We start from the raw sequence: 21,876 nt of genomic DNA, 5'->3' as shown, positions 1-21,876 counted from the left end.
TGCATGCCACCACACCCAGCAGATTTTTGTTTTTTCAACTTCGTAATTATTTTTTCTAAAAAAATAACAAGCCAGGTGTGGTGGAATGCACCACAGTCCCAGCTATTCAGGAGGCTGAGGCAGGAGGCTCATTTGAGCCCAGGAGTTTGGGGCCAGGCTGGGCAATATAGTGAGACCCCATTCTCTAAAAAAAAAAAAAAACAAAAATAAAAAACAACAAAAGTAATACATAGACATAACAATTCCAACAAAAATTCTCAATGTACAATTCTCAGATGTACATTGAGAGTTCTTCTTGCAGCAGAACTCCCCAGCCTTCTTAGGAATTTGTAAACCCATTTATCAATGGAAATATCTGTACAACACCTTTCCTTCTTGCTTTTTCTTTTTTCTTTTTCTTTTCTTTCTTTTCCTTTCCTTTTCTCTTTTATTTTATTTTCTTTCCTCCCTCCCTCCCCTCCTTCATCTACCCCTCCCTCCATCCCACTTCCTTACTTCTTCTTTTTTTTTTGAGGCAGCATCTTCTTATGTAGTCCAGGCTAGTCTAGAACTCTTGTCAGCCTCTGTAGTGCTGGGATCATGGGTTTGTATCACAATGGTAGTTTTTTTCTAAAATCATACATGTAATTCCATCACAAATATTGTATTAGACTGTCTTAGCTTTTTTTTTTTTTTTTTTGAGATCAGGTCTCACCATTGCTGCCTAGGCTGACTTTAGACACCTGGACTCAAGTGATCCTCCTCTTGCCTTAGCCTCCTGAGTAGCAGGAACTGCAATATGCCCAGATTGTCTTGGCTGACTTTAATAAGAAAGACTTTCACTTGTCTGCCTGGGGATCATGCCACTACCTGCAGCCTTTGACCTGGGTTGCAGGACTGTCTTCCCTTCCTTGCTGTTTTCTCTGCCACCTTCTTGGGTTGTTGTGGACTCAGCTCCTCCACACACCTCCATTATAATTTTGCTTTTGCCCTCCCTGCGTATAGAACTCAGGCATCTCTCTCTCTCTCTCTCTCTGTGGCCCTTGGGAGAAAGACTCCAGATGCTGGCCTGAACTGACAACGTTGCCACTTCTGGGTTCTTTTTTGCCATCACTGGGGTTTGAACTCAGGGCCTCACACCACCACTTGCTAGGCAGGCACTCTTACTGTTTGAGCCACTTTGCCAGTTCTTCTTTTAGTTTGTGTGTTATATATATATATACAATATATATATATATATTCAACGTATATATATGTATATATATACAATGTATATATATACAACGTATATATATACAATATATATACGTTGTATATATATATACAATATATATATACGTTATATATATACTTTTTAATGTATATATATTATATATATATACTTTTTTTTTTCCTAGATATGATCTCCCGAACTATTTTCCTGGGGCTGGCTTTGAACCATGATCCTCCTGATCTGCCTTCTGAGTAGCTAGGATTATAAGCATGAACCACTGGTGCCTGGTTCAGCTTTTTTTTTTTAAAGGACTCAGTGTTTATTTATTACTTTTGGGCGGTACTGGGGTTTGAACTCAGGGACTTGCAATTCCCTGGCAGGCAGTCTACTACTTGAGCTATGTTCCCAGACCTTATTTTATTTATTTATTTACTGATTATTATTATTATTATTATTATTATTTTGATGAGACTGGGATTTAAACTCAGAATGTAGCCGAGTTTAAAACCTGGTTTGCAGGCGTTCTAAGACTTAAGTCCATTTTGTTCTGGTAATTTTGCAGATAGGATCTCTCTAACTATTTTCCCAGGCTGGCCTCAGACCTCGATCCTCCTGATTTCAGCCTCCCACAGACCTAGAATTATAGGCATGAACCACCAGCATCTGGTTCTGGGTTCTTCTCAGTGTCCATGGTCCCATACCACAACCCAAGAACCCCAAGGCACCAGGTCTGACCAGCATCCTCTGGATGCCTCCTATAGCCCTCTCTTCCTTCAGAACTTTGAGCGTGTTGCTCCTCTGCCTGGCATCCCCTTACCTTCTACTTGTATTTGTCCTTTTCAAATTTACACATGAACCAAAATCATTGTTGACCTTGGAGAGCCTTCCAAGGCTTCAGTGGTGAATGAGCAGTGAACACTCCTGATTTGCACAGAGCTCATGGTCCAGTGAGGGTTTAAAAGAGAGAAGGAAGTGCATAGACCAATAAGACCATGACCTGGTATGGAAATAGGAAGACAGGGTGGAGAGAGCTGCTTTAGAAAGAGCACCCAGGTCTATGGCCATACCACCCTGAATGTGCCCAATCTCGTCAGAAAGAGCACCCAGATTGTAGGAGGAGTGGCTTAAGTGGTAGAGCCCCTGCCTAGCAACTGTGAGGACCTGAGTTCAAACCCCAGTACCTCAAAAAAAAAAAAAAAAGCAGCCAGAGAAAACCATACCAGTAGTAACATTGCAGGTGGCAGTTGGCACTGAAGGGGGACATGGGCAAGAGACTGCTTTCTTGGTCAGGGTTCTCCTGTCCCCTACAAAGCAACCCATATCTCTCCTTACCTAGCTCTTGCCTTCTTGTGAGTACTCTGTGTCTCCCCTTGACTGTGGGCTTCTGTGTGCTAGCCTGGCACCCACCTTACCCTTGTTGCTAGCAAGTGTTTGTTGAATGACAATCCAATGTGTAGTCTCCCTTGGGGTCATAGTGATTGGGCTCTCCCTGAGGCTGTGAGATGGCAAAGTGACAGGAAGGTGGATGGTGAAGGAGGGAAAGCCATTATTCGCAAGGCATTTGCTATAGGGAATATATAGAACAGGGGACTTTTCTTAGGAAACTAAACTAAAGCTGGGTGTCAGTGACTCATGCCTATAATTCTAGCTTCTTGGGAGGCTGAGATCAGAAGGATTTTGGTTCAAGACCAGCCTGGGCAAATAGTTTCATGAGACCCTTGTCTCCAAGGACTGGAGGCATGACTCAAGCAGTAGAGTGCTTGCTTTGCAAGAGTGAAGCCCTGAGTTCAAACCCCAGTTCCACCAGAAAAAAAAAAAAGAAAAAAGAAAGTAACTGAGTCTGTGTCAGTCAGAGGGACTGGGGTTTGAGCTTGGCTGTGGAACTTGATGGTGACTTAACCTCTCTGGGCTTCAGTCTTAGGCTGGCAAGGTGGCTCAAATGGTAGAGTGCCTGCTTAGCAAGCATGAGGTTCCGAATTCAAACCCCAATACCACCAAAAACAAAAAACAAAACACAAAAAAAAAAGAAAAAGAAAAGAAAAGAAACTCCAGAGCTTCAATTTTCTCATCTGTAAATTAGAAGTACTAACAGCTCACCTCTCCTGGGCCATAGAGAGGAATAGTGGACTTAGGTATATAAACTGCTTTGCCCATGGGCTGGAGGTGTGGCTCAAGTGGTAGAATTCTTGTCTAACAGGCCCAAGACCTGGGGTTCAATCCCCAATACTGCAATAAATAAACAAATAAACAAACAAATAAATAAATTGTTTAGAGAAGACTCACTATTGGGAGTCAAAATTAGCAACAAGATTTTGGGAAGGACAAGAGAAAGATGAGCAACTGGGTGCCAGGTTTCTGTAGTGCTATTCTGTGCCCTACGTATACAACCTGGGTGGTACTTCCTACGACAGAGAATGAATGAACATATGTGGCTTGGGGAGAAGTAGGTAGGCTATATTGTGGCAGGAGAGAAGGGGGAGTTGGAAGGTAATTTATCAAGTTAATAAATTCATTCATTTATTTGACTTTTTTTTTTTTTTTTGCTGTTCTGGAGTTTGAACTTGGCCTATACCTTCAGCCACCCCACCAGCCCTTTTTCATGATGGGTTTTTTTTCAAGATAGGGTCTCTCCAACTATTTGTCCAGGCTGGCCTTGAACCCCAGTACTCATGATCTCTACCAACTGAGTAGCTAGAATTACAGGGGAGAGCCACCAGCACCTGGCAAGATAGCTCTTAAAATAAATAATAAACACCATGGACTGCTTAAAGCTCAATAGTGTGGACTGCTTAATCAATCCCCTACTGTCAGACAGTTATTTTGTGTAAGATTTTTTAATGATCATAAATGACACTTGAAAATATTATTACTTTTAACTGTTCTGGGGTTTGAACTCAGGGCCTACACTTTGAGCCACTGCACTAGCCCTTTTTTGTGACAGGTATTTTTGAGATAGGATCTCTCAAACTATTTTCCTGGGCTGGCGTAGAATCTTGATCCTCCTGATCTCTGCCTCCTGAGTAGCTAGGATTACAGGTGTGAACCACTGGCACCTGGCTGTGAATATTATTATTATTATTATTTTGCAGTACTGGTGGTTGAACTCAGGGCTCTGTGCTTGTTAGGGAGGCAGTCTACCACTTGAGCCACAATGCCAGCTCTTTTTTGCTTTAGTTATTTTTTGGGTAAGGGTCTTGGATTTTTGCCTGGTGCCAGCCTCAATCCTCCTACCTATGGTCTCCTGTGTAGCTGGCTGTGGTGGCTTAAGCGTGCCCAGTTTATTTGTTGAGATGAGATCTCACTACCTATTTGTTGATTGATTGATTGATTTTTTTTAATAGTACTAGGGTTTGAATTTAGGGCCTCATACTTGCTAGCCAGCTGTTCTACCACTTAAGTCATACCCCAGCCTTTCTTGCTAATTTTTGCTAGGGATGGCTTAGAACCTCGATCTTCCCCAGTAACTGGGACTACTAGCCTAAAAGATGTTATCAGGGATGTCTGGCAGAGTGGCTCAACTGGTAGAGCACCTGCCTAGCAAGCATGAGGCCCTAGTATTGCCCCCCTCCAAAAAAAAGGAGCCAGAATGATTATAAGTTCACTTTGAATTTTCCAATTACTATGGTATCAGCTTCTATTTTAGCTGGGCGCCAGTGGTTCATGCTTATAATCCTAGCTACTCAGGAGGCAGACATCAGGAGGATCAAGATTCTAGGCCAGCCCAGGCCAAAAAAACCCATCTCGAAAAAACCCATCACAAAAAAGGGCAAGTGCAGTCACTCAAGATGTAGACTCTGAGATCAAACCCCAGTACCATAAAAAAATGGTATTGTATATTAATTTCCAAATGCAAATCATTTGACAAGTGATCTTTGAGAGCCTGATAACTCTCAGGTGTGCTCCTAAGCTTAGTATTTGGTTATATGAGCAATCACAGAATCTGGAAACATGGCTAATTTCTCTAGAACAGAATTCTGGAATATTGGTCCAAGGGGCTATGATCATTTTTTTGTGGGACTGGGATTAGAACTCTGGACTTCAAGCTTTAAAGCAGGCACACTACTGCTTGAGCCACACCTCTAGTCCATTTTGCTCTGGTTATTTTGGAGGTGGGATCTCTTGAATTATTTGCCTGGGCTGGCCTTGAACCAAAATCTTCCTAATCTCAGCCTCCCAAGTAGCTAGGATTACAGGTATAAGCCACCACTGCCCAGATGGCTATGACCATTTTTAAAGATTTTTGGCTTATATTGCTAAAGGCACATCCAAAAATTTTGAGGTAATTTATAGGCTTTCAATATATGACAGTGATTACCAGACCCCTGCCTATGTGGATTTTTTTTGGTTTTTTTTTTTTTTTTTTGGAACTAAGATTTGAACTCAGGGTCTCATGCTTGCTAGGCAGGCACTCTACCACTTAAGCCACTCCACCAGCCCCTATGTTCTGTTTTGGGATTTTTAAAATTTATTTATTTGTTAGTGGTACTGGGGCTTAAACTCAGGGTTTTAAGCTTGCAGAACAAACCCTACAGCTTGAGCCACATCTCCAGTCCATTTTGCTATGGTTAGCCTGATCTAGTTTTTTTTTTTTTTTCTATATTCTGGATATTAATTCCTTGTCAGATGGATAATTGGCAAAGATTTTCTCTCACTCTTTACTTTGATAACTGTTTCCTTTGCTGTGCAGAAGCTTTTTAATTTTCTGCAACTCCATTTGTCAATTCTATTATTTCCTGAGCTATTGGAGTCCTATTCAGAGTCATTGCCTGTGTCTATACCTTGAAGTGTTTCTTGTAGTAATTTCAAATTCAAAGTTTTAGAGCTTACATTCAGGTCTTTGATACATTTTGAATTGATTTTTTAAAAACGATTTTTTTTTTGTGGGACTAGTATTTAAACTCAGGGCCTACACCTTGAGCCACTCCACCAGCCCCCTCACCTCTTTTTTTGTATTGTTGTGCTGGGTGGGGGTACATTGTGGCAATTACAAAAGCTCTTACAATGTATCAAATATATCATACACCAGCCCTTTTTTGTGAAGGGTTTTTTCCAGATAGGGTCTTGCAAACTATTTTCCCCTAGCCGGCTTAGAACCTTGATTTTCCTGATCTCTGCCTCCTAAAATTACAGGAATGAACCATAGGTGCCCAGTGAGTTTCAATCTTATACATTTAGATACTTAGTTTTCCCAGTACCATTTGTTGAAAAGGCTGTCTTCTCTCCAGAAATGTTTTTTAGCACCTTTTTGGAGAACCAGATGGCTATATTGGGTTTATTTCTGCATCCTCTACTCTATTCCATTAGTCAACTGTCCGTTTTTGAGTCAGTACCATACTGGTTTTCTATCTGTGGCTCTATAGTATTACTTGAAGTCAGTTATTATGGTACCTCCAGCATTGCTTTTTTTTTTTTTTTTTTGTGGTACTGGGGCTTGAACTTAAAAGGCTTACACCTCCTTTATTGTGATGAGCTTTTCCGAGATAGGTTCTCACTATTTGCCCAGGCTGACTTTGAACTGCAATCCTCCTGATCTCTGCCTCTGAGTAGCTATGATTACAGGCATGAGCCACTGGTGCCTGGCTCATATTTCCTTTTATACAGATGTTTGACATTTCCTTTTTCATCCATTGTGCTCTTGCTATTTCTTCTTTTTTTTTTTTTTCACATGAAAGTGTTGAGTTTATTAATCCTCATGAAGAGCCCATAACCATTGCAGGTGTTTACAGTTTATTAATCTTCATGGAAAACCCGCACAATCATAGCAGTTAAAAGTCACTGTAGGGAGAAATGGCCCAAACAATGTATGCACATGTGAATAAATGAATAAAAAAATTAAAAGAAAAAGTCATTGTAGAATCCTTATTCCTCCGGCTTTTTGCCAGCACCAACATTGGCCTTTGCTGTCCCCTGACTTTCTTCCTTTCGGTGTTTCCTTGAGGTCTTTTTCTTCTCATACAGGCCATGTCTTGCAAGTCTGTGTTTGGGCTCATTTTTCTTTGCATAATCCAAGGAATCATAAATCATGCCAAAGCCAATTGTCTTTCCACCACCAAAATGGGTTCTGAATCCAAATACAAAAATGACATCTGGTGTAGTTTTGTAAATTTTAGCTAGTTTTTCACAAATTTTTGTCTTAGGTACTGCTGCTTTTCCAGGATGAAGGACATTGATGACCTCTTAGTCCGTTGGTCATAAACTTCCTGGTTCATATAGTTACTGTGTCATTCATGATGAGGGATGATCCCCAGGCAGCCAGGGAGAAAAGAGGGCTTCTTTTCCCTGGCCAATCATGTCAACACGAACATCTTGCTCTTTCTAAGGTTGTTTCCAGGGTTTCTTTCTTTTTCTTTCTTTCTTTCTTTTTTTTTGTGGTGCTGGGGATTGAACGCAGGGCCTACACTTTGAGCCACTCCACCAGCCCTTTTTGTGTTAGGTATTTTCAAGATAGGGTCTCTCAAACTTGTTTGTTCAGGCTGGCTTCAATCGGTGATCCTCCTGATCTCTGCCTCCTGAGTAGCTAGGATTACAGGAGTGAGCCACTGACTCTACCTTCGTTTCTATTGTTTCATTCTCAAGGGGAGAAATGGTAGCTGTTTCTGGCTCTTTATTCTTCCAGGTGAACTTAGAATTTTGTAAATCTAAGAAAAATGTTCTGTTAAGATTACATTAAACCTATAACATTGATTAAGAAAAGAATGATTGTATAATTAGCTTTTTTTTTTGTGGTACTGGGTATTAAAGCAGGGACTACACCTTGAGCTACTCCACCAGCTCCTAGGCCCCCCCTCTGACCCCCCTCTTTTTTTTTTTTTGTAAAGGGTTTTTCGAGATAGGGTCTTGCGAACTGCTTGCCCAGGCTGGCTTGGAACTGCCATCTTCCTGATCTCTGCCTCCTGAGTAGCTAGGATTATAGGCATGAGCCACCGGCGCTTGACCTAGCCTCTTGAAGGGTTATCAAATTGGGTTTCAATCTCCTGTGTGGCCTTGTCACAATTTCCCTATAGAGCAGACGTGGACTCCTCTCAAACTTCTCCGACCTTAACAGTCGGAGTGTATTCCTTTGTTTGGTATTCAAAGTAGAGGGAAGTCCATTAAGTAATTCCCTGGAGAAATGGCCATGGCTCTCAGCCAGCCCCAACCCCTTAGAAAGCCATCTGAATGATAGCCCACGAGCCTGGGTCCCAGTGGGCTAGCTTGGGCGCGCCGCTTGACCCCTGGGGCCTGCAAGGGGCTGCGGTCACCGGAAGGGGCAGGCTGAGGAAGCATGCTCGGGACCTCTGCGTCCTCTGAGCAGGTAGGGCCGACCTGCGGGGGTGCGGGCGCGGGGGCGAGAGGGGGCACTGGGGTCAGGGGTTACGGGGCTCTCCTCCTCCGGACACAAACGGCCCTGGTGTCCCTGGGAGCCAAAGACCACGAAGCCTGCAACCTTTGGGAACTGAGCTTTGGAAACTGGGACTACTGCGGGGGCCGGGGAGCAAAGTCGTCTAGAAGGTGAGGAGCAGGCTGCTAGGGATCCCTGACGGGAGACTGCGAAAGGTCAGAGTCAGGCTCAAAGCGGGGGATAAACCTTCAGTTTGGGGGGGCTGGGCGTGGGCCTGTGCGTGGCGGGGGGGGGGTGTTCCAGTCTCTGCCCCACGGGTGTGCGGTCTGAGTGCGTCGAGGGCGAAGTCGCTATCCCACTCTCGCGCCTGGGTAGGGGTTCTGTTGGGCATCTGGGGTCGGGGTCTCCGGCCCCTCCCGCGCGCCCCTCCCCCACGGCACCGTGCTGCGGCCACCCGCCCCGCCCAGCGCTCTGACTTCTTGCCAGCTCCGCCCCGTTCCCTAGGCCCCGCCCTCAGACGGACCCGCCCCTTAGCCCCGCCCCGCCGCTCGCCCATTCAGATGTGGGTCAGGGGTGAGCGGGCGGTGCCGACGTCACAAGCTTCCAAGATGGCGCCGGGCGGGCGGCTGTGAGCGGCGCTCGGGGCGCGCTGGGCGGGGAGCCGGGCCGGGCCGGGCCGGCGGCGGGCGGACGGGGCGGACGCGGGCGGCGCGGGCCGGGCGCCGAGCACGAAGGGCCGCTGGCAGGGCCGGCCGGCCGGCGGGCGGAGCGCCGCCACTGACGCACATGAGGTGAGGGGCGGCCGGGAGTGCTGGGGGCACGGGCGGGGGCCGCGGGCCGGGCGCGCCCCCGGGGAGAGGGGCGTGGGCGCGCGTGCGCCCGGGCTACGAGGAGCTGCGCGCGTGTGGGAGCGCGCGCGCGTCAGCTTGGTCTAGGCGGGGGCGCACGCGGGACCCCCGGCGGGCAGGGCTTTGTGGCCCGAGTGCCCGGCAGGGCGCGGGCGGCAGGGACACCTGGCACAAAGCCCCCGGGGCCGCGCCAAGCCCGGGACGCGGGCTAGCAGAGCAGGGGTCGGCGGGCTAGCGGGCGCCGGTTCTTTGTGCCTTTTCATTAGCAATCTAATCCGAACCGCGTCCAGCGAGCTGCGCTGCCTGACAGGCAGGCGGGCGGGCTCCCATTATGCTAACGGCATTGCGACCGCGGCCGCCCCAAGCTGGACTGTTTTGCGATTTCAGAACAGCCGTCCTGTACCGTGTGCGGTCCCTTTCCTCTCGAACCCTTCCCCAAAATACGACTGGCTGGGGTCAGGGGCACGGTCAGGCTTGGAGGGGCTGACTCCAGAGGGCCGGACTCTGCGGCTGGTGGGCTCCCTGCCCTGCCCCCAGACCTCTCCTGTAGGCAGCCGCTTGGCAGGAAGAGAGATGGCCTTGGGGGGAGGGGGTCGGCTGGCAGGGGGAGGGAACAGACTGGCTAAGGGAGGGAGTTGAGAGGCCCCAGCTTGTCGCTCTGTTTATCTTCACCCTTGGTTCATATTCACATAGGTCTGGGTGTGTGTGTTTGGGGGAAAATGCCTCTCCCTGGGGGGCAGTGACTTGCGGACTGGAGGGAATGAGGCCAGATAGTGCTCCCAAGCAGCCCCACCCAGAACAGTTTGGGACCGCCTGAGGACGGGAGCACAAAACTGTTCCTGACTGGTTGGAACGTCGTTGAAGTTTTTTTATCCGTATCCTACCTCTCTGCCCCCAGTGTCTTTTCTAGTAGGAATTGCCAAACATCTGGAAAGCCGCGTTCCCGGCCCCTCAACTCCCAGCAGCAGGAGGGGTGTAACCCAGAGAGGCCACCCCTCTGACATGTGGTGGTGGTGGTGGGGGAGGGGCAGATCCTTGCCCAAAGGAATCCTGTAGCGGTGGGTTGTTGACTGATTGGTTGTGACGATTGCTGTGCCTCTTGTTCTCGGGAGAGCTGGCAGGTAGTGCAGGGGGTCTCTGCTTGTAGGTTGAACTTGGGGCTACCACTAGGGCCTGAGAATGGAGAGCTGAAGCTGGGTGGACCAAATCCAAGATCTTGCTGGATCTAGCATTTATTGCTCCATGGCTCCTTCTTTGGTTCTGTTCCCATCCGCCAGTGTCTGGACTCCCTGGCCTTCGAGCAGGCATTTTCAGGAGCGTGGGCCATGTGGCCGTTCTGCAGCCCTGGCTAAAGGAGAGCATGTATGCTCAGTAGAGCAGGGTTGCTGGAGTCTGAGGAAAAAAAAAAAAAAAAAAAGCAGATGGGCCAGCCTTAGGCTGGCCTCTAGAGACGAAGCTGTGTGGTGAGATTGCTGGTGTAGCCAGCTTTTAACACCAAAGAGGGGGTAAGGGATGGGTGAGAGGTTGGTATTGGGCTGAACCCTTTGGCCCAGGGTTGTTCTAAAGAGTAGGTCACCCTGCCTGCAAGTGAACCTTCCATCCTGTGTAGATGAGGTTTTATGAAAATCTCTGGGCCCCACAGGACAGTCTTGGAAGGCTGGGAAGAGGCTGCGCTCTCAGGTTGATCTTTCCTTTGGCTCCTGGTCTCCTGTAGGTCAATTCTGGGGTGTTACAGAGTGCTTTTTGTCCAGCCTCTCTGGCTGTTTGACTGAGTGCCTCCGTGTGCCCAGAATTTTTCCCTGCAGTGCTTTCCTGCCAGTTGTTGGGACTTGTAGATTAGTCACTGAGCTTTTACAAGTGATTCCTGAAAAGAAAAATCTCCCTCTGGATGCTGGCTCTGCATAGAGGAAGAAGCAGCCCCAGGGAGCTCGGCCTTTAATTAAAGCAAAACCGAAATGATTGCTGCAATTGCTGGAAGGAGAAGAGGAAGCACAGGTGGGGCAGAAGCGATGTGTCCTGTCCTGCTGCGAAGTAAATGCTCTGGGGATGGACAGGTAGGCATGATCCTGTCCTTCTGCCTGGTTTTGGCCAGCAGCCCAGCCTTCTCCACAAGCTGCAGTCCTGGATTAATCCTCATGCAGTGTTTTCTTTCCATAGATCAGATTTCTCATTTTGTTAATAAGTACAGCCTCCGATCCACTTGAAGTCAGCTGTTGTGGACTCAGAGCAACAGGGTTTTGCATTATTGAGCTGCAGGGCCTGCTGCCTTCCTATGAGTCCTTATTGTCTGTCAGGATCAGCTCTGAGCCGGTGAGGTAGAGGGTGGGTGGTGCCTTTTAGTCAGCAGCTAGCCCCTGGAGAAGGGCTGGCTGGGAAGTTCCAGAGAGAGGAGTGAGGAAGGAATAAAGTTCAGTTTACATAGGGGACCTGTGGTTCTGCCCTTTTTGCTTGACCTGTTGACCTTGAGCCATCAGCCCCACCCTGTGTCTGCTTTTGCCCACTGGGGCTGAGGGCTACTACCCCCAGAACCTGATCACTAGGAGGGTGGGGGCTTTTCCTGGGAAGAAGCAATCAAGATTCCTCCCCTCCTGACTTCTTGGAGCCTGACTGAGCAGGGTCCCCTGCAGGGCAGTGAGAGGGGAACTGGACTTGGTTAGGAAGTCTGGAGTATGACGCTGGCTCTACAGTTTACTCTCCATGCAACCTTGGATAGTGATTAACTCTCCCCATCTTAGAGTCCTCAGTCTAAAATGGAAACAACTGGAATTTACATCCACGTCTCACTGTCCTCCAGAGTTCAGCCTAGTGAAGACAGACAGGCAAACAAATGATTGTAAGATGGGGTGATAGGGTTGGCATGGGTAGTGTGGCACAGGCAGGGCCTGTCCTGAGTTGGAGGAGAGCCCTGAATGCCATGCTGGGTTGCAGTTGGTGGAGATAAGCAGGTTTTTTTTTTTCTTTATTTACTTTTCTTTATTTATTTTTGAGACAGGGTGTCACTACGTAGCCCAGGCTAGCCTCTAACTTAAGATCCTCATTCCTCAACCTCCTGAATGCTGGAATTACAAGTGTGCACCACCCTGCTGAGATGAGCATTTCCTCCTACCCCCACCCCACCCAGCCTGAACTACATTTTGAACTTAGGGCTTTGCACTTGCTAGGCAAGAGCTCTACTGCTTGAGCCACCCCTGTAGCCCAAGCTGAGCAATTTTAACCAGGGAGTGAGTGCTTTGGGTTTTCAAAAGGCACTGGTAATGTAGATAGAGGGTGGGCTGGGGAAATGGCCAGACCACTGAAAACGAGGACCTACAGATTTGTTGAGAAGGCAGGTCAGGGGTACCCACTGCCTTCCAGGCAAGTGTGAGCCTCATTCATAAGCTCTTTATTCATTGAGCCACATTTATTTTCTGAATGCACACTCAGTGCTTGTCCCCTTATGGTAGACTAACTTGGGTTGGCAGGTGTGATAGGGACACTTGTGGATTTTCTCAGAAACCTTCCAATTCAGCAGGAGTCTCCTTTTATAGACAGTAAATGATAGGACTGGGAGATTAAATAATTTACTGAAGCTGGAGGATAAAGGCCTTTGAGTCTAGAGCCTGTGAAGGCCCATATTACATGGTGTCTGGAGAGATTTGCGATTTTACCATGTACAGGTAGGGCCGAGAGCCCCCTTCCCAGGCTCTGTCTTGTCAGGTAGGGGCTTCTGAACAAGTCCATCCAGTTTCAGTCTTCCTGGCACCAGTAGGGTTTGCTTCCTCCTAGGGGGCCTTGCCCTAAGGGTTAGGCACCTGGGCTTGGGGGAGGGCTATGAGGAGGGACTGCTCACCTTGAGCCCAGTGTTAGTTGGGAGTGGTAAAGCAAGAAAAGCAAGCGGTGGGGGTGGGGGCCCCCAGTGAGCTTGATAAGGGAAGGCCAGGATCTGGTTCCAGGTCCTACCACAACCTGAGAGGGACGGGCCCTGGGAAGGCATGACTGGACTGAGTGGGGAGAGTGATATACTACCGCACTCTTGAGACTTTGAGGAAGGCTGCCAGGCCTGATGGAACTTCTTCTGACTGTTCATCTCCTATGTTTTTCATGGTAACGTTAGCATGTAGAGGAGAAGGGAGTATGGCGTTAGGGTTGGAGCAGGGGCACTCAAGGTGAGTGGGGGTGGGTCAGCTAGCTGCCTCTAGGCCAGAGAGTCTTGCTGCTCCTTGTGAGATAGCAGTACATAGTAGGTGCTTGTTTCCTGTTTGAGGGTGATCCACCCCTGGGCATTCAAGGGATGTAGGTGAGAAGGGGTGTAGGGTATGGAAAAGCAGGCTGCCTTGCCAGGTCTCTCCATCCATCCTGTGGGAATTCCCAGAGTGATTAAGGACGCTTTGGTGAACTGGGTGCTTCCAGGTGGGTGTTGGCCTGTTCTGGAGAAGGAAGGGCTGTGTTGGCTCTGGTGTGGGCGTGGCTGCTAAGCAGAGTTGTCCTATGTAGTTCTGGGGCCTTGGGCTTCATTCCTTGGCAACACCTCTGGAAGGGTGGGTGGGCTCTATTGCAAGTATGGGGAGGAGCTGCTCCTGTTCCCACACTGGGGACTGAGCCTTGCTGGGCTTTCATCAGTCTGGTTGTACACCCTTTAAGGGAGAGGACTCCATCTAGCCTTAATCCTGTCTGTGGCCTTCGCAGCTGCCTTTGAAGAAGGTAAACTCTTGGTGAGTTCTCATTCACAAGTGAGCCTAGTGGCTTGGTGGTCTGTCTGTGTGGACACAGCAGGACTTTTCTGGGTGATGAGCACAGCTGCACATTCACCCAGCAGTGCCTTTGTCTGTGCTGGCTGGTGGTCTGGCTCAAAACTTGGGTGTATATCATGCTTTCTGGAGCCCAGACCAAATTTGGATGGTCCAAGCACCTGTTATTCCTATAGTGAATCAGGTGTGTGGTCAAGTTTGAGAACCACTGCTGTAGCAGGTGTTACATCTTTTTTGATAACAGAGTCAAGAAGTGTTAAGAAGTGAGCAGTGAGGCTGAGTAGGCCAGCACTGTTACTGGGGTAGTGAGAACTACAGACCCAGTGGGCTCACCTGCCTAGTGAATGGACAAAATATCTGGCTGATTCATTGTTGGTTAGCAGAGGAACATCAGGTTAGGTGTGCAGTAAGATTTGACAAGTATGCATTGAGGGACTTTTCTACAGTGGTCCTCTGGGAAGCTGTCTGCTTCCCTTCCAGAGCCTGTATTTCCAGAGTCATCTGGCTTGGTCTCTTTCTTTCTTTCTTTCTTTTTTTTTTGGTAGTACTGGGGTTTGAGCTCAGGACTTCACACTTGCTAGGCAAGTGTTCTACTTCTTGTGTCTTTCCTCCAACCCTTGGCTTGGTTTCTTGGTTGCATTCTTGGGTTCACATTTGCCTCTGTGTAGCCTGGCAAGGCCTGACATAGTGAAGTTTGGGTTTCTTTTTTTTTTTTATTTGGTGGCCCTGGAGTTTGAACTCAGGGCCTCACGCTTGCTAGGCAGGTACTCTTACTACTTGAGATAGGGTCTTGCTGAAGTTTGGGGTTTCTTTCTTTCTTTTCTTTCTTTTTTTTTTTTTTTTTGTGTGTGGTGCTATAGTTTGAACTCAGGGCCTACACTTTGAGCCACTCCTCCAGCTCTTCTTTGTGAAGGATTATTTTTTGAGTAGAGTCTCATGAACTATTTGTCTGAGCTGGCTTTGAATCGAGATCCTCCTGATCTCTGCCTTCTGAGTAGCTAGGGTTACACCTGTGAGCCACGTGCTCAGCAAGTTTGGGGTTTCTTGTGGCTCGCTGACAAGCCCTCTGTGACCATACCTGAGGTGTAACTGGACAGCTGGGGACCACACTGCCTCTTATTTTCCTTTACCTTGATGTACCTGGGAGAGGAGAGGTTGGTCCTTGAGGTTGTTTTCCTGGGCTGCATCTTGTGGGGAAGGTGTGTGAGGTCACTAATAAGGGACAAGGAAGTGGGAGGGACTGTGATAGAGTGCAGGAAGTAGAGTTTCAGGTAATGCCTGGCTCAGCTTGGCCCCCCTCTGCTGGGACAAAGCAATGGACGGTCCTGGGGTTTGTATTCTCTGAAACAGCTTTACCTTTGACAGGATTGCTAAGGTCTCTGATAGTAGTGTGGTTCTGGGTAGGAATGTGAATGTTTAGAGAGGAAGCAGCCTGGGTGGATGGGGTCTGAGAAGGAAGGGGGTAGAGGAAACATAGGCAGGGTGACCTTCCTCGTGGCTCTTTTGCTCTGCAACCTTGGTACATTTGGAAGGTGGGCTCAGAGAATCCTTTTTTGGGAGAAAGCTGTCTTGGGAGTGAGTGGATTCCTGATTCCTGCCTGACCCTTTTTCTTCATTTCAATCTACTCTTCCTCCCAAGACCTCATGCCCTTTCCTTTTTGTAGACAGACTGATGGTTTCTTTCTGTCAGATGCTCTGGGAACATTGCTTGAAAACAAAGGATGGTTCCTACAGAGCTCCTGACAGGATGCCTGGAAGGTAGTGGTAGAAGAGAAGCAGGCACTCATTTTGGGCTCTTACTTCATGCACAGCTTGTCGTAGGCATTTTACACCTGAATTGAAGTCTAGTCTTTTTTTTTTTGGTGGTAGTGGTACTGGAGTTTGAATTTGAGGCCTCATTTGAGCTGCTCCACCAGCCCTTTTTTACATTGGATATTTTCAAGATAGACTCTTGCAAACTGTTTGCCTGGCCTGGCTTTGAACTGCAGTCCTCCTGATCTCAACCTCTCAAGTAGGTAAAATTACAGGCATGAGCCACCAGTGCTTGGTTTATACCTGAATTTAATTTTCAGAACATGCTTGTGTATTCTAATCATAGTCTCAATTTCTGCTGTACAAGTGCCTCAGAGATGATAATTAGTCCACAGTCACATAGCTTAGGAAGTGGGTACAGAAGTTCAGGCAGTGAGGTATGTGTAAAAGCCTTGAGCAGGATTATAAGGGCTCCTTTGAGCAGTGCTTAGATAGAAGGACAGCCAAGATTTTCATTTTTAGTGAGGTGGGTAGATGGCTTCCAGAGCTGAAGGATGGTCCCTTGCAACTTCCCCCTCCTCACGGACCAGAGGCCAGTGAGACAACTCTGGGCCATCCTTATCCTTCATCACAGATCTTTCCCTTCTGGCATGTTGTAATCTTTGCACCAAGGAAACATGTACCTTTTGCTGAACACTTCCAGGAGAGGCCTGTAGGGACAGTCTAGGTGTTGCAGGGAACTCGGAACCAATCTCTTCTCTTCACTTCTTGGTTTCTTATCATTGTGGACAAATAAGCGCTCTGGCACTGCCACTCATGATGTAGGGGGATACTGGTGGTGCTGGAGGCAGGGTGGCCTCTCTTGATAAATGAGCCCAGGGAGACTGGAGGGAGAGGGAAGGGACCAAGCCATGGCCTTCTGAAAGGTCTCCAGGCAGTCACACACTGAGCTTGGGTTGTCCTTTGGCTGTGATAGGTGAACCTGAGCCCCAGAAGGCCAGGTGTGAGCCCTGGGCTGCCCCCATGCAGGCTAGGGGGAGAGGACTGTTTCCAAAGTCCCACATTCCATGCATATGTTGATGCTGATAAGGGCAGCAGGGCTTGCTTAGCTGCTTTGGGCAGGAGGGGACTTTGCCTTCATGCCCCCAGCAGGCAGCATGCACATCCTGCTTCCTGGTAGCACCCTTCCCCCACAGGTCCTCCCTGCCTGCAGTTGCACATGGCCCACAGGTACACAGCCTGCGGAGGCAGGGCAGGGGCAACACTGCTCTCAGGGAACATTACTTGTCTGTGAGTTAACAGGCCTCCGGAGATTCTGTAAGTTTCCTCTGGCCTTGTCTCTTGGAGTATTTGTGGATACCACTTGAAATGGTACTTCCTTTTATTTATTTAAAATTTATTACTCTTGGTTTGCTAGGAGGCCTTTTCCTGAAGATTTTGGGGTTTTTGTGGAAAGAGGATTCTATTGTCAAGCCTGTTTTCTCTATGTGCCAGTGCTTAACCTCTCTGGGCTTCATTTTCTGTACCTGTAAAATGGGATATTTAGAAATATTTGAGACAAGCTGAGTATGGGTGACTCATACTCAGCTATTTGGGAGACAGAAATCAGGAGGATGGCGGTTCGAAGTTAGCCTGGGCAGATAGTTCGAGAGACCCTATCTCAAAAATACCCAACACAGCTGGGTGCTGGTGGCTCATGCCTGTAATCCTAGCTACTCAGGAGGCAGATCTGGAGGGTTGTGGTTCAAAGCCAGCCAGGGCAAATAGTTTGTGAGACCCTATCTTAAAAAAAAAAACCATCACAAAAAAGGGCTGGTGGAGTGGCTCAAGATGTAGGCCTTGAGTTCAAACCCCATTACTGCAAAAATAAATTAAAAAAAAAAAATTGAGGCAGCTCAGGATGCTGAGGCCATTTGAGGCCAGCCAGGACAAAGTTAGCAAGACCCTATTTCAAAAATAAACTAAAAGCAAAAGAGCTGGGGGGAGTGGCTCAAGTGTTAGCACTTGCCTAACAAGCTCGAGGCCCTTGGTTTAATCTCCAGTACCACAAAAGAAAACAGGAAAAATATTTGACCCACTGCTTACTCATGCCTGTAATCCTAGCTACTCGGGAGGCTGAGATCAGGAGTATCTTAGTTTGAGGCCAGCCAGGGCAAGTAGTTCTTGAGACCCCCATCTCCAAAATAATCAGAGCAAAATGGACTGGAGGTGTGGCTCAAGAGGTAGAGCGCTTGCAAAGCAAGAAGCCCTAGTTTAAAACCCCAGTTCCACTACAAAAAAAAAAAAAATTGAGACTATTGCATGTCAGCTATTCTCAAAGAGTTGAGTTGTTTACAGACTGCGGGACCCTTTTCATAATACTTAGAAATCACTGCCCTTAATGTTACTGGCCTTTGCCGCATCTTGACACTTAATGCCCATAGAACATTGCTCCTGCTGCAACAGCCAGTCTTACCTGTGTTCAGGGGAGGCTGCACAGGTGATTGAGTATCAAATCTCCAGCCTTGAGTATACAGGTTTTTAGTTATTTGGAGTGATGAAGTGGGAAGGGAGCACAGGATTCTTTTGCTACACACTCAAGAGCAATGCTGATTCTAGGAGAAACAGTTCATATTTGTTTGAACTGAGTCAAACTAACTTTTTCTCATGGAACATTTGTGCCTGAAAGAATACTCGCAGACAAAAGTGTGCCTAAAAACACTTGGAAGATTTGTCAGACATTTTCCTAAAACTGAGTTAAGTGACTCTGCCCCTTTAAGGAAAATATTTGTTGTCAGTGATAAATTTGAGCTTTCAAGGGAATATTAAATTTTTGTATTTTTCAGTATGAGCCTGCTACTATACTTTTTTTTGATGGTACTGGGGTTTGAACTCAGGGCCTCATGCTTGCACAGGGTAGGCACTCTACAACTTGAGCCACTCTGCCAGCTCTGGTATGGGGGGCTGGGAGTGTGATTCACTAGCAGAACTCTTGCCTAGCATACATGAGGCCCTGGGTTTGATCCCCAGCACTGGGGGGGGGAAAAAAAAATCCACACCAAAAATCCTCTCTGTGGATATGAGTACTTGGTAGGGTTTTATGTGAACTAGTCACTGATAAGGTTTCAGAGTTTTATTGAATGATTGATTGAAACTAGGGGTTGAGCTCAGAGTTTAGCAAGCACTCTACCACTTGAACCACTCTATCCCCAGCCTTTTTTGCTTTAGTTATTTTGGGAATAGGGTCTTGCATTTTTCTTGGGTCTGGCCTGGACTATCCTGGATAGCTGGAGTGGACCCACAATCATGCATTTGTTTGAGATGCAGTCTCAATAATTTTTTGCCCAGGCAGGCCTTGAATTTCGATCTTCTAAATCTCCGCTTCCTGAGAAGCTAGGATTACAGCGTGAGCCATCTCACCTGGCTACACCGAAACTTTTAAGAAACTGTCACTCCTGGTGGGGGGCATGGCTCAAGTGGTAGAATGCCTGCCTAGCAAGTGCACAGCCCTGAGTTCAAATCCCAGTAAGAGGGGGAAAAATTCAGTTAGATGGGCACTGCAATTCACTAGTTGTGATCATCAATAAATTGGATCAGCTTAAAAAAGAAACTATCACTCTTTAGGCTTTAGTATAATATTGAAGAAACCCAGCCACAATTGTCTGAAAAGATTGAGATACTCCTTCCTTCTTTCTCTGTGGGCCAAATTTCTTTATAGACTTCAGTAAAACCACATATCCTGATAGACTTGTGTCTAGCCAGCAGATATGAAGATCCACTCTCTTCTACAAAGCCAGGAACTAAAGAGATTTACAAAAACTAAAGAGTTCTACTCTTTTCACTAAGTTATTTCTTTTGGAATAGTGTTTATTTTCATATAAATGTGTTTATGCTGACATGAAATAAATTTATTATTTTTCTTGGCAGTACTGGAGTTTGAACTCAGGGCCTTGCCCTTGCTAGGTAAGCGCTCTATCACTTATGCCATGCCACCAGCCTGATTTATTGTTATTTTAAGTGAAGTAATTTCTTTAAATTATCAAATTTTTTTTTTTGTGGTACTGGGGTTTAACTAAGGGCCTCATGCTTGTGCTTGCTAGGCAGGTACTCTACCACTTGAGCCATTCCACCAGCTCTTTCTTTAGTTTTTTAGATACGGTTATACTATATAGCTGGCTTAGAACTTGACATGTATCTTAGGTCGCCTCAAACTCATGATCCTCTTGCCTCAGCCTCCCAAGTGCTGGGATTATAGCCATGAGCCACAATACCCAGTTTAAATTATCAATCTTCCTAATATAGTAACTAGAACAGTAATATAAATCATAGTAACTTCAAATACAGTAACATAGAAGCCATATAAGCAAAAACTCTTTGTAAGGCCTGAGTAGTTTTTTTAAAAATCTGAGAATTTTTAAGAATGCACCAGGTAAAGTGCATACTAGTACCGGAGAGGCTGAGGCAGGAGGTTCTCCAGTCAAGGCCAGCCTGGGCTACATAGGAAGATTCAGCCTCAGACAAATAAACCAGAAAATCCCCAAAACAACAAGAAAAGAATGTAAACAACATGGTTTTGGAATGGTGGCAAGGGAGTATAGATACTGTGCTACCTTAACTTTCATTATTATTTCACCTGTTTTCTTTTCAGCCTTCGTCCTTCCTATGTGGCATTTGCTCACCTAACAAATGCTTCTGAGCACCTGCTGCATGTCCATGGCTGCTGCTGTGGCTGGTTGAGACACCGGGTCCTTGACTTCTGATGCTGGTTGGTGGGGCTGGTGTGGGCAGGAGAGGAGGTGCACAGATAGAAGAATCTTAGTAGCTAGTGCTGATACTAGGTGAGGAAGAGTAAGAAAGTTAGGACTTAGTTTCCAAGAGGGAGAGACTGAGTGAGAAAGGTCATGCAGGTCATCTCGGTGGAGGGTACAGCCTGTGGGCATCTCAGATTGTGGAAGTGGTGAGGTGTGGGGTTGGCACTCATCTAAGAAAGAGTTCTGTGTGCCAGGTTGAAGATAGACTATCCCATGCATTAGGAATCCCTTGAAAGCTTTAAGTCGGGGAGTGATATAATGGATATTTGAGATAGGTAACTGGCCTCTGAATCAGAAAGGGCAGGACTTGGCAAGGGCTTGGTCAGAGGGGCTTCACAAGGGAGTCATGTTCTAGACTTGGGTTGTACTTTTCTTCTTGGGGCTGGGCGTAGAACCCAGGGTTTTGTGCATGCTAGGCAAGCCGTCTGCCATTGAGCTGTGTGGTCTGAACTTTTATATTTTCATTTATAGTGGCTCTGTCTCTGCTGTCAGGTGGTGCTGTTCCACATATCACTATGTATACAACTAGCAGAAATCCTTTGAGTGATTTTCAGAGTTTTTGTTTTTCCTTCTTCCTAAAAGGCCACTTTTCATCTTAGAGCTATGCTCCTATAGGCAGAAAATTGCTTGTTCACTTCATTTTTTATCTCTCAGCCCTGGCTCCTTAATGCTGAACAACCTTCCAGGACCACTGAGGCTCAATTTTAAAAGTACAGTGAAACTGTGAGCACTTTTCTCCCAAGTGAAGTGGATCTCTCTGCCTGATTGCCTTACTGAGCTTTCAGCTTCTTTGTTACTCTTTCAAGTTACCTGCTGGACAAGTGAGACCTCTTCTCTGTAAATTGCCTCACCTGGAGGCTTTTCTGGCCTAGGGCCACAGATTGTAGTATTTTCCACAGTAGTTCCTTAATTTTATTTTAAAAATTACTTTATAAAACTCCCAATGCCTCTAGATTGATCCCCGCCCCCCCATTTGGAGTAAAAAAAAAAAACTTGTTGCATGCTTAATTCCAGCATTCAGGAGGCTGAGGAAGGAAGATCCTAAGGCCGGCTTGAGCTACTTGTTTGAAGAAAAGCAACCAAAAAAAAATCCTGATCCCTGATTTTTGGCTTTAGCTCCTGAACCATTTGTTTGAAGCACTAGGAACTTTGTGCGGGGGGGGGGGGGGGGGGGGGGGATGGGGACGACGGATGGGACACGACGACACATTGATTACCTATGCAAGAGCAAGAGAGGGGGTGCTTC

The 21,876-nt window shown here is 47.0% G+C and overlaps 1 protein-coding gene and 1 pseudogene across 4 annotated transcripts in view; one reads left to right on the top strand and one right to left on the bottom strand.

Annotated features, from left to right (window-relative positions):
- Positions 1 to 7,051: 7,051 nt before the first annotated feature.
- On the bottom strand, positions 7,052 to 7,421 carry LOC109684329 (small ribosomal subunit protein eS24-like; annotated as a pseudogene).
- A 1,146-nt stretch (positions 7,422 to 8,567) lies between these two features.
- Hic2 (HIC ZBTB transcriptional repressor 2) overlaps positions 8,568 to 21,876 on the top strand; it is a 35,178-nt gene continuing 21,869 nt past the window's right edge. For 2 of the 4 annotated variants that reach the window (XR_012443586.1, XM_020160748.2), the window contains exon 1: positions 9,218 to 9,304. The gene's annotated coding sequence lies outside the window, so the exon portion shown is untranslated. Of the gene's footprint in view, positions 8,684 to 9,217; positions 9,305 to 9,972; positions 14,053 to 21,876 lie in introns of those variants that run through there. The other 2 variants (XM_074061391.1, XM_074061392.1) reach the window with 2 other exon arrangements.

The sequence above is a fragment of the Castor canadensis genome, chromosome 18, assembly GCF_047511655.1.
Source record: "Castor canadensis chromosome 18, mCasCan1.hap1v2, whole genome shotgun sequence".
Classification (NCBI taxonomy): Eukaryota; Metazoa; Chordata; class Mammalia; order Rodentia; family Castoridae; genus Castor; species Castor canadensis.
The sequence above is the reverse complement of the archived record's forward strand: the minus strand, read 5'-3'. Positions and strand labels throughout refer to the sequence as shown.